This window comes from Oncorhynchus mykiss, chromosome 27 (genome assembly GCF_013265735.2).
Source record: "Oncorhynchus mykiss isolate Arlee chromosome 27, USDA_OmykA_1.1, whole genome shotgun sequence".
NCBI classification, from domain to species: domain Eukaryota; kingdom Metazoa; phylum Chordata; class Actinopteri; order Salmoniformes; family Salmonidae; genus Oncorhynchus; species Oncorhynchus mykiss.
The window spans coordinates 50,231,968-50,244,715 of record NC_048591.1 but is presented as its reverse complement, the minus strand read 5'-3'; positions in this window follow the sequence as shown (position 1 = coordinate 50,244,715).

The following is a 12,748-nucleotide window of genomic DNA, read 5'->3' as shown; positions in this document are numbered from 1 at the left end:
ATTTACTAAATAAACTAAAGTGAAAAATAACAATACCGAGGCTATATACAGGGGATACCGGTACCGAGTCCATGTGTGGGTGTACAGGTTAGTTGAGGTAGCAGAGAAGAATGACAAACAGACACAACTATACATGGACAGGAAAGTGCTAAATGTGCACACACAGACATGTACAAACAGTGCATGTGGAATGTATTGAGACCCCTTCACCTTTTCCACATTTTGTTAAGTTACAGCCTCATTCTGAAATGGATTAAATACAAAATCTTCCTCATTAATCTACACACAATACCTCATCATGAAAAAGCTACAACAGGTTTTTAGATTTTTTTGCAATAAAATAAACTGAAAGACGTGATTTACATAAGTATTCAGACCCTTTGCTATGAGACTCGAAATTGACCTCAGGTGAATCCTGTTTCCATTGATCATCCTTGAGATGTTTCTACAACTTGATTGGAGTCCACCTGTGGTAAATTCAACTGATTGGACATGATTTGGAAAGGCACACACCTGTCTATATTAGGTCCCACAGTTAACAGTGCATGTCAGAGCAAAAACCAAGCCATGAGGTCGAAGGAATTGTCCGTAGAGCGCCGAGACAATATTATTTGGAGGCACAGATCTGGGGAACAGTACCAAAACATTTCTGCACTCTTGAAGGTCTCCAAGAACACAGTGGCCTCCATCATTCTTAAATGGAAGAAGTTTGGAACTCTCACGACACTTCCTAGAGCTGGCCGCCAACCTGAGCAACCTGAGCAATCAGGGAAGAAAGGCTTTGGTCAGGGAGGTGACCAAGCTCCAGAGTTCCTCTGTGGAGATGGTAGAACCTTCCAGAAGGACAACCATCTCTGCAGCACTCCACCAATCAGGCCTTTATGGTAGAGTTGCCAGACGGAAGCCGCTCCTCAGTAAAAGGCACATGACAGCCCACTTGCAGATTGCCAAAAGGCACCTAAAGAACTCTCAGACCATGAGAAACAAGATAATCTGGTCTGATGAAACCAATATTGAAATATTTGGTCTGAATGGCAAGTGTCACGTCTGGAGGAAACCTGGCACCATCTCTACGGTGAAACATGGTGGTGGCAGCATCATTTTGTGGGGATGTTTTTCAGCCGCAGGGACTGGGAGACTAGTCAGGATTGAGGGAAAGATGAACGAAGAAAAGTACAAAGAGATCCTTAATGAAATTCTGCTTATTTTTAATACATTTCCCAAAATGTCTAAAAAAAACTATATTTGCATTGTCATTATTGGGTATTGTGTGTAGATTGATGAGGGGGGAAAAAGAATAAGGCTGTAATGTAACAAAATGTGGAAAAAGTGAAGTAGTAAAGGATATTCAGATCTCCCTGATAAAGTAGTACAGGATATTCAGATCTCCCTGATAAAGTAGTACAGTATATTCACCTGATGAAGAAGTACAGTATATTCAGACCTCCCTGATGTAGTAGTACAGGATATTCAGATCTCCCTGATGTAGTAGTACAGTACATTCAGATCTCCCTGATGAAGTAGTACAGTACATTCAGATCTCCCTGATGAAGTAGTACAGTACATTCAGATCTCCCTGATAAAGTAGTACCATATATTCAGATCTCCCTGATGAAGTAGTCAAGATATTCACCTGATGAAGTAGTACAGGATATTCACCTGATGAAGTAGTACAGGATATTCACTTGATGAAGTAGTGCAGGATATTCACCTGATGAAGTAGTACAGGATTTTCACCTGATGAAGTAGTACAGGATATTCACCTGATAAAGTAGTACAGGATATTCACCTGATGAAGTAGTACAGGATATTCACCTGATGAAGTAGTCAGGATATTCACCTGATGAAGTAGTCAGGATATTCACCTGATGAAGTAGTCAGGATATTCACCTGATGAAGTAGTCAGGATATTCACCTGATGAAGTAGTACAGGATTTTCACCTGATGAAGTAGTACAGGATATTCACCTGATGAAGTAGTCAGGATATTCACCTGATGAAGTAGTCAGGATATTCACCTGATGAAGTAGTACAGGATTTTCACCTGATGAAGTAGTACAGGATATTCACCTGATGAAGTAGTACAGGATATTCACCTGATAAAGTAGTACAGGATATTCACCTGATAAAGTAGTACAGGATATTCACCTGATGAAGTAGTACAGGATATTCACCTGATGAAGTAGTACAGGATATTCACCTGATGAAGTAGTCAGGATATTCACCTGATGAAGTAGTACAGGATATTCACCTGATGAAGTAGTACAGGAAATTCACCTGATGAAGTAGTACAGGATATTCACCTGATGAAGTAATACAGGATATTCACCTGATGAAGTAGTACAGGAAATTCACCTGATGAAGTAGTACAGGATATTCACCTGATAAAGTAGTACAGAATATTCACCTGATGAAGTAGTACAGGAAATTCACCTGATGAAGTAGTACAGGATATTCACCTGATAAAGTAGTACAGGATATTCACCTGATGAAGTCGACAGGATATTCACCTGATGAAGTAGTACAGGATATTCACCTGATGAAGTAGTACAGGATATTCACCTGATGAAGTAGTCAGGATATTCACCTGATGAAGTAGTACAGAATATTCACCTGATGAAGTAGTACAGGATATTCACCTGATGAAGTAGTACAGGATATTTACCTGATGAAGTAGTACAGGATATTCACCTGATGAAGTAGTACAGGATATTTACCTGATGAAGTAGTACAGGATATTCACCTGATGAAGTAGTACAGGATATTCACCTGATGAAGTAGTACAGGATATTTACCTGATGAAGTAGTATCTCTAGTAGATCTCCCTCACATAAATTCGAACAAGGCGTGTGTGTGCTGTAGCGGGGTGTAAAGCATGGTAACACACAGGGTTCCTCTGAGTGCGTAAAGAAGACGAATTAACATTTGTTTCTTTCTGGAAAGGCTTCTGTCAGTTCAAATGGCCAGCAGGATTACCATTTTCCTTCTGAGAGCTTTTCATAGGAGAATAAGGCTCCGTCCCAAATGGAACTCTATTTCCTATTTAGTACACTACGTTGGACCTGGGCCTGGGAATATGTAGGGAATAGGGTGCTATTTGGGATGTAGGCTAGGAATCAGCAGGCTTCGAGATCATCACATGCCATCTGTAAGCCACAGATGTCACTGAGACTTGTGACAATTTAGAGGTAAGGACTAAGGGCAGCTTCTCCCTCCCTCCCTCCCTCCCTCCCTCCCTCCCTCCCTCCCTCCCTGTCCCTCAAGTGGATAAGAGGTTGGAAGATATGTTGAACCGGACTGGCAGACTGGCACTAAATATGGATGTTTCTTACATGTAGAACTGCAAATTAGATTTAGAGTTTTCTAACATGTGAAACTGTAGTTTGATTTTCACGTTATCGCGTTATCTAATCCGTAATTTCAGGTACTTGATTTGTTACTGTTACAGGGGTGGTCATATGAATGTACAGCTACACAGAAAACCTGTTCAATGAAGAATACAGGAGAACAGTGGTTATAAGCTACCTGAGCTATCGAAGGCTTTGAGAAATCCTGCTCGATATCACTCCCTACAATCTAGATCAATATCGATATCACTCCCTACAATCTAGATCAATATCGATATCACTCCCTACAATCTAGATCAATATCGATATCACTCCCTACAATCTAGATCAATATCGATATCACTCCCTACCATCTGGAACAATATCGATATCACTCCCTACAATCTAGATCAATATCGATATCACTCCCTACAATCTAGATCAATATCGATATCACTCCCTACCATCTGGAACAATATCGATGTCACTTCCTACAAACTAGGCTACTAGAATTTCACTGCACAAGGTGGAAACCAGAATAAAACCTTTTGAAATGTCAGAGAGAGAGAGCGATAGAGAGAGAGAAAGCGCAAGAGAGAGCAGAGCGAGAGACACAGAGAGCAGAGCGAGAAAGAGCGAGAGAGAGAGAGCAGAGCGAGAGAGAGAGCAAAGAGAGAGAGATAGAGAGACAGCGAGCGAGAGAGAGTGAAAGAGACAGCAGAGCGAGAGAGAGAGAGAGCAGAGAGAGAGCAAAGAGAGAGAGAGAGCAGAGAGAGAGCAAAGAGAGAGAGAGCAGAGAGAGAGAGCAGAGAGAGAGAGAGAGAGAGAGCAGAGAGAGAGCAAAGAGAGAGAGAGCAGAGAGAGAGAGAGCAGAGAGAGAGCAAAGAGAGAGAGAGAGCAGAGAGAGAGAGAGCAGAGAGAGAGAGCAGAGAGAGAGCAAAGAGAGCGAGAGCAGAGAGATAGAGAGAGAGAACAGAGAGAGAGAGAGAGAGCAGAGAGAGAGAGAGGCAGGCAGGCAAAAGGAGGGGGGAAGAGATACAAAGAGGGGAGAGAGAAACAGAGAGGGGGAGAGAGATACAGAGAGATACAGAGAGGGGGAGAGAGATACAGAGCGGGGGAGAGATATACAGAGAGATACAGAGAGATACAGAGAGGGGGAGAGAGATACAGAGAGATACAGAGAGGGGGAGAGAGATACAGAGAGATACAGAGAGGGGGAGAGATATACAGAGAGGGGAGAGAGACAGAGAGATACAGAGATATACAGAGAGGGGGAGAGAGATTCAGAGATATAGAGAGAGGGGGAGAGAGATACAGAGAGGTACAGAGTGGGGGAGAGAGATACAGAGAGATACAGAGAGGGGGAGAGAAATTCAGAGAGGGAGAGAGAGATACAGAGAGATACAGAGAGGGGGAGAGAAATACAGAGAGGGGGAGAGAGATACTGAGAGATACAAAGAGGGGGAGAGAGATACAGAGAGATACAGAGAGATACTGAGAGATACAGAGAGGGGGAGAGAAATACAGAGAAGGGGAGAGAGATACAGAGAGATACAGAGAGATACCGAGAGGGGGAGAGAGATACAGAGAGATACAGAGAGATACCGAGAGGGGGAGAGAGATACAGAGAGATACAGAGAGATACAGAGAGGGGGAGAGAGATACAGAGAGGGGGAGAGAGATACAGAGAGATACAGAGTGATACAGAGAGATACAGAGAGATACAGAGGGGAGAGAGATACAGAGAGGGGGAGAGAGATACAGAGAGGGAGAGATACAGAGAGATACAGAGTAATACAGAGAGATACATAGAGGGGAGAGAGATACAGAGAGGGTGAGAGAGATACAGAGAGAAACAGAGAGGGGGAGTGAGAGACAGAGAGATACAGAGAGATACAGAGAAGGGGGAGAGAGAGACAGGGAGATACAAAGAGGGGGAGAGAGATACAGAGAAATACAGAGAGGGGGAGAGAGATACAGAGAGATACAGAGAGGGGGAGAGAGATACATAGAGGGGGAGAGAGATACAGCGAGATACAGAGAAATACAGAGAGATACAGAGAGGGGGAGAGAGATACAGAGCGATACAAAGAGATACAGTGAGGAGGAGAGAGATACAGATATATACAGATAGATACAGAGAGATACAGATATATACAGATAGATACAGAGAGATACAGAGAGGGGGAGAGAGATACAGAGAGGGGAAGAGAGATACAGAGAGATACAGAGAGGGGGAGAGAAATACAGAGAGGGTGAGAGAGATACAAAGGGATACAGAGAGATACAGAGAGGGGGAGAGAGATACAGAAAGGGGGAGAGAGATACAGAGAGATACAGAGAGATACCGCGAGATACAGAGAGATACAGAGAGATACAGAGAAGGGGAGAGAGAAAAACAGAGGGGGAGAGAGATACAGCGAGATACAGAGAAATACAGAGAGATACAGAGAGATACAAAGAGATACAGAGAGATACAGAGAGATACAAAGGGGGGAGAGAGATGCAAAGGGATACAGAGGGATACAGAGAGGGGAGAGAGATACAGAGAGGGGGAGAGAGATACAGAGAGATACAGAGAGATACCGCGAGATACAGAGAGCTACAGAGAGGGGGAGAGAGATACAGAGAGGGGGAGAGAGATACAGAGAGATACAGAGAGCGGGAGAGAGATACAGAGAGGGGGAGAGAGATACAGAGGGATACTGTGAGATACAGAGAGATACAGAGAAGGGGAGAGAGATACAGAGAGGGGGAGAGAGATACAGAGAGGGGGAGAGAGATACATAGAGGGGGAGAGAGATACAGCGGGATACAGAGAAATACAGAGAGATACAGAGAGAGGGAGAGAGATACAGAGAGATACAAATACATACAGTGATGAGGAGAGAGATACAGATATATACAGATAGATACAGAGAGAAACAGATATATACAGATATATAAAGAGAGATACAGAGAGGGGGAGAGAGATACAAAGGGATACAGAGAGTACAGAGAGATACAGAGAGATACAGAGAGGGGGAGAGAAATACAGAGAGGGTGAGAGAGATACAAAGGGATACAGAGAGATACAGAGAGGGGGAGAGAGATACAGAAAGGGGGAGAGAGATACAGAGAGATACAGAGAGATACCGCGAGATACAGAGAGATACAGAGAGATACAGAGAAGGGGAGAGAGATACATAGAGGGGGAGAGAGATACAGCGAGATACAGAGAAATACAGAGAGATACAGAGGGATACAAAGAGATACAGAGAGATACAGAGAGATACAAAGGGGGAGAGAGATGCAAAGGGATACAGAGAGGGGCAGAGAGATACAGAGAGGGGGAGAGAGATACAGAGAGATACCGTGAGATACAGAGAGATACAGAGAGGGGGAGATAGATACAGAGCGGGGGAGAGATATACAGAGAGATACAGAGAGCGGGAGAGAGATACAGAGAGGGGGAGAGAGATACAGAGAGATACCGTGAGATACAGAGAGATACAGAGAAGGGGAGAGAGATACAGAGAGGGGGAGAGAGATACAGAGAGGGGGAGAGAGATACATAGAGGGGGAGAGAGATACAGCGGGATACAGAGAAATACAGAGAGATACAGAGAGGGGGAGAGAGATATAGAGAGATACAAAGACATACAGTGAGGAGGAGAGAGATACAGATATATACAGATAGATACAGAGAGAAACAGATATATACAGATAGATACAGAGAGATACAGAGAGGGGAGAGAGATACAAAGGGATACAGAGAGTACAGAGAGATACAGAGAGATACAGAGAGGGGGAGAGAGATACTGAGAGAGGAAGAGAGATACAGAGAGATACAGAGAGGGGGAGAGAGATACAGAGAGGGTGAGAGAGATACAAAGGGATACAGAGAGATACAGAGAGGGGGAGAGAGATACAGAGAGGGGGAGAGAGATACAGAGAGATACCGTGAGATACAGAGAGATACAGAGAAGGGGAGAGAGATACAGAGAGGGGGAGAGAGATACAGAGAGGGGGAGAGATACAGAGAGATACAGAGAGGGGGAGAGAGATACAAAGGGGGAGAGAGATACAAAGGGATACAGAGAGATACAGAGAGGGGGAGAGAGATACAGAGAGATACAGAGAGATACCGCGAGATACAGACAGATACAGAGAGATACAGAGAGGGGGGGGGGATACAGAGAGGGGGAGAGAGATACAGAGAGATACAGAGAGATACCGTGAGATACAGAGAGATACAGAGAGATACAGAGAAGGGGAGAGAGATACAGAGAGGGGTAGAGAGATACAGAGAGGGGGAGAGATATACAGAGAGATACAGAGAGGGGGAGAGAGATACAGAGAGATACAGAGAGTGGGAGAGAGATACAGAAGGATACAGAGAGGGGGAGAGAGATACAGAGAGATACATAGAGATACAGAGAGGGGGAGAGAGATACAGAGAGATACAGAGACATACAGAGAGATACAGAGAGGGGGAGAGAGATACAGAGAGATACAGAGAGATACAGAGAGATACAAAGAGATACAGAGAGATGCAGAGACATGGAGGGGAGGGAGTACTGGTTAATTGATGATGGAAATAGATCTTGAACTATAGCTGTTAGCTCAGTGTTGCCATTCAAACACACAGAGCAGAGGGGTGGAAAGAGAGGGCCAGACGGATTACCAGGACATGTACGCTGAGCATGCGCTGACCAACTGGCAAGTGTCTTCACTGACATTTTCAACCTCTCCCTGTCTGAGTCTGTAATACCAACATGTTTCAAGCAGACCACCATAGTCCCTGTGCCCAAGAACACAAAGGTAACCTGCCTAAATGTCTACGATCTGTAGCACTCACATCTGTAGCCATGAAATGCTTTGAAAGGCTGGCTCCCATCAACATCATTATCCCAAAAACCTTAGAACCACTCTAATTTGCGTGCCGCACCAACAGATCCACAGGTGATGCATTCTCTATTGCACTCCACACTGCCCTTTCCCACCTGGACGAAAGGAACACCTATGTGAGAATGCTATTCATTGACTACATCTCAACGTTCAACACCATTGTGCCCTCAAAACCCATCAATAAGCTAAGGACCCTGGGACTAAACACCTCCCTCTGCAACAGGATCCTGGACTTCCTGACGGGTCGCCCCCAGGTGGTAAGGGTAGGTAAGAACACATCTGCCACGCTGATCTTCAACACGGTGGCCCCTCAGGGGAGGGGGAGAGAGATACAGAGAGGGGGAGTGAGAGACAGAGAGATACAGAGAGATACAGAGAGGGGGAGAGAGAGACAGAGAGATACAAAGAGGGGGAGAGAGATACAGAGAGATACAGAGAGATACAGAGAGATACAGAGAGATACAAAGAGGGGGAGAGAGATACAGAGAGATACAGAGAGATACAGAGAGATACAAAGAGGGAGTGAGATACAGAGAAATACAGAGAGGGGGAGAGAGATACAGAGAGATACAGAGAGATACAGAGAGGAGGAGAGAGATACAGATATATACAGATAGATACAGAGAGATACAGAGAGATACAGAGAGATACAGAGAGATACAGAGAGGGGGAGAGAGATACAGAGAGATACAGAGAGATACAGAGATACCCCCTGTATATGGCCTCCACATTGACTCTGTACCGGTACCCCCTGTATATAGCCTCCACATTGACTCTATACCGTAACACCCTGTATATAGCCTCCACATTGACTCTGTACCGTAACACCCTGTATATAGCCTCCACGTCAAATAAAATCAAATCAAATGTATTCATATAGCCCTTCGTACATCAGCTGAAATCTCAAAGTGCTGTACAGAAACCCAGCCTAAAACCCCAAGCAGCAAGCAATGCAGGTGTAGAGGCACGGTGGCTAGGAAAAACTCCCTAGAAAGGCCAAAACCTAGGAAGAAACCTAGAGAGGAACCAGGCTATGTGGGGTGGCCAGTCCTCTTCCTGCTGTGTCGGGTGGAGATTATAACAGAACATGGCCAAGATGTTCAAATGTTCATAAATGACCGGCATGGTCCAATAATAATAAGGCAGAACAGTTGAAACTGGAGCAGCAGCACGGCCAGGTGGACTGGGGACAGCAAGGAGTCATCATGTCAGGTAGTCTTGAGGCATGGTCGTAGGGCTCAGGTCCTCCGAGAGAGAGAAAGAAAGAGAGAAAGAGAGAATTAGAGAGAGCACACTTAAATTCACACAGGACATCGAATAGGACAGGAGAAGTACTCCAGATATAACAAACTGACCCTAGCCCCCCGACACATAAACTACTGCAGCATAAATACTGGAGGCTGAGACAGGAGGGGTCAGGAGACACTGTGGCCCCATCCGAGGACACCCCGGAAAGAGCCAAACAGGAAGGATATAACCCCACCCACTTTGCCAAAGCACAGCCCCCACACCACTAGAGGGATATCTTCAACCACCAACTCACCATCCTGAGACAAGGCTGAGTATAGCCCACAAAGATCTCCGCCAATGCACAACCCAAGGGTGGGGGGGGGGGCGCCAACCCAGACAGGATGATCACATCAGTGACTCAACCCACTCAGGTGACGCACCCCTCCCAGGGACGGTATGAGAGAGCCCCAGTAAGCCAGTGACTCAGCCCCTGTAATAGGGTTAGAGGCAGAGAATCCGTGGAAAGAGAGGAACCAGCCAGGCAGAGACAGCAAGGGCGGTTCGTTGCTCTAGAGCCTTTCCGTTCACCTTCCCACTCCTGGGCCAGACTACACTCAATCATATGACCCACTGAAGAGAGGAGTCTTCAGTAAAGACTTAAAGGTTGAGACCGAGTTTGCGTCTCCGACATGGGTAGGCAGACCGTTCCATAAAAATGGAGCTCTATCGGAGAAAGCCCTGCCTCCAGCTGTTTGCTTAGAAATTCTAGGGACAATTAGGAGGCCTGCGTCTTGTGACCGTAGCGTGCGTGTAGGTATGTACGGCAGGACCAAATCAGAGAGATAGGTTGGAGCAAGCCCATGTAATGCTTTGTAGGTTAGCAGTAAAACCTTGAAATCAGCCCTTGCTTTGACAGGAAGCCAGTGTAGGGAGGCTAGCACTGGAGTAATATGATCACATTTTTTGGTTCTAGTCAGGATTCTAGCAGCCGTATTTAGCACTAACTGAAGTTTATTTAGTGCTTTATCCGGGTAGCCGGAAAGTAGAGCATTGCAGTAGTCTAACATAGAAGTGACAAAAGCATGGATACATTTTTCTGCATCATTTTTGGACAGAAAGTTTCAGATTTTTGCAATGTTACGTAGATGGAAAAAAGCTGTCCTTGAAATGGTCTTGATATGTTCTTCAAAAGAGAGATCAGGGTCCAGAGTAACGCCGAGGTCCTTCACAGTTTATTTGAGACGACTGTACAACCATTAAGATTAATTGTCAGATTCAACAGAAGAGCTCTTTGTTTCTTGGGACCTAGAACAAGCATCTCTGTTTTGTCTGAGTTTAAAAGTAGAAAGTTTGCAGCCATCCACTTCCTTATGTCTCATTGAAATGTACAGCTGTCATCTGCATAGCAGTGAAAGTTAACATTATGTTTTCGAATGACATCCCCAAGAGGTAAAATATATAGTGAAAACAATAGTGGTCTTAAAACGGAACCTTTGAGGAACACTGAAATTTACAGTTGATTTGTCAGAGGACAAACCATTCACAGAGACAAACTGATATCTTTCCGACAGATAAGATCTAAACCAGGCCAGAACTTGTCCGTGTAGACCAATTTGGGTTTCCAATCTCTCCAAAAGAATGTGGTGATCGATGGTATCAAAAGCAGCACTAAGGTCTAGGAGCACGAGGATAGATGCAGAGCCTCGGTCTGATGCCATTAAAAGGTAATTTACCACCTTCACAAGTGCAGTCTCAGTGCTATGATGGGGTCTAAAACCAGACTGAAGCATTTCGTATACATTGTTTGTCTTCAGGAAGGCAGTGAGTTGCTGCGCAACAGCCTTTTCTAAAATTTTTGAGAGGAATGGAAGATTCGATATAGGCCGATAGTTTTTTTACATTTTCTGGGTCAAGGTTTGGCTTTTTCAAGCGAGGCTTTATTACTGCCACTTTTAGTGAGTTTGGTACACATCCGGTGGATAGAGAGCCGTTTATTATGTTCAACATAGGAGGGCCAAGCACAGGAAGCAGCTCTTTCAGTAATTAAGTTGGAATAGGGTCCAGTATGCAGCTTGAAGGTTTCGAGGCCATGATTATTTTCATCATTGTGTCAAGAGATATAGTACTAAAACACTTGAGCGTCTCTCTTGATCCTAGGTCCTGGCAGAGTTGTGCAGACTCAGGACAACTGAGCTTTAAAGGAATACGCAGATTTAAAGAGGAGTCCGTAATTTGCTTTCTAATAATCATGATCTTTTCCTCAAAGAAGTTCATGAATATATCACTGCTAAAGTGAAAGCCATCCTCTCTTGGGGAATGCTGCTTTTTAGTTAGCTTTGCGACAGTATCAAAAAGGAATTTTGGATTGTTCTTATTTTCCTCAATTAAGTTAGAAAAATAGGATGATTGAGCAGCAGTAAGGGCTCTCCGGTACTGCACGGTACTGTCTTTACAAGCTAGTCGGAAGACTTCCAGTTTGGTGTGGCGCCATTTCCGTTCCAATTTTCTGGAAGCTTGCTTCAGAGCTCGGGTATTTTCTGTGTACCAGGGAGCTAGTTTCTTATGAGAAATGTTTTTAGTTTTTAGGGGTGCAACTGCATCTAGGGTATTGCGCAAGGTTAAGTTGAGTTCCTCAGTTAGGTGGTTAACTGATTTTTGTCCTCTGGCGTCCATGGGTAGACAGAGGGAATCTGGAAGGACAAGGAATCTGTGTTTTCTGTGAATTTATAGTACGACTTTTGATGTTCCTTGGTTGGGGTCTGAGCAGATTATTTGTTGCAATTGCAAACGTAATAAAATGGTGGTCCGATAGTCCAGGATTATGAGGAAAAACATTAAGATCCACAACATTTATTCCATGGGACAAAACTAGGTCCAGAGTATGACTGTGACAGTGAGTGGGTCCAGAGACATGTTGGACAGTCGATGATGGCTCCGAAAGCCTTTTGGAGTGGGTCTGTGGACTTTTCGAAAGTCACCAAAGATTAGAATATTATCTGCTGTGACTACAAGGTCCGATAGGAATTCAGGGAACTCAATGAGAAACGCTGTACATGGCCCAGGGGGCCTGTAAACAGTAGCTACAAAATTGATTGAGTAGGCTGCATAGATTTCATAACTAGAAGCTCAAAAGACGAAAACGTCATTTTTTTTTGTAAATTGAAATTTGCTATCGTAAATGTTAGCAACACCTCCGCCTTTGCGGGATGCACGGGGGATATGGTCACTAGTGTAACCAGGAGGTGAGGCCTGATTTAACACAGTAAATTCATCAGGCTTAAGCCATGTTTCAGTCAGGCCAAT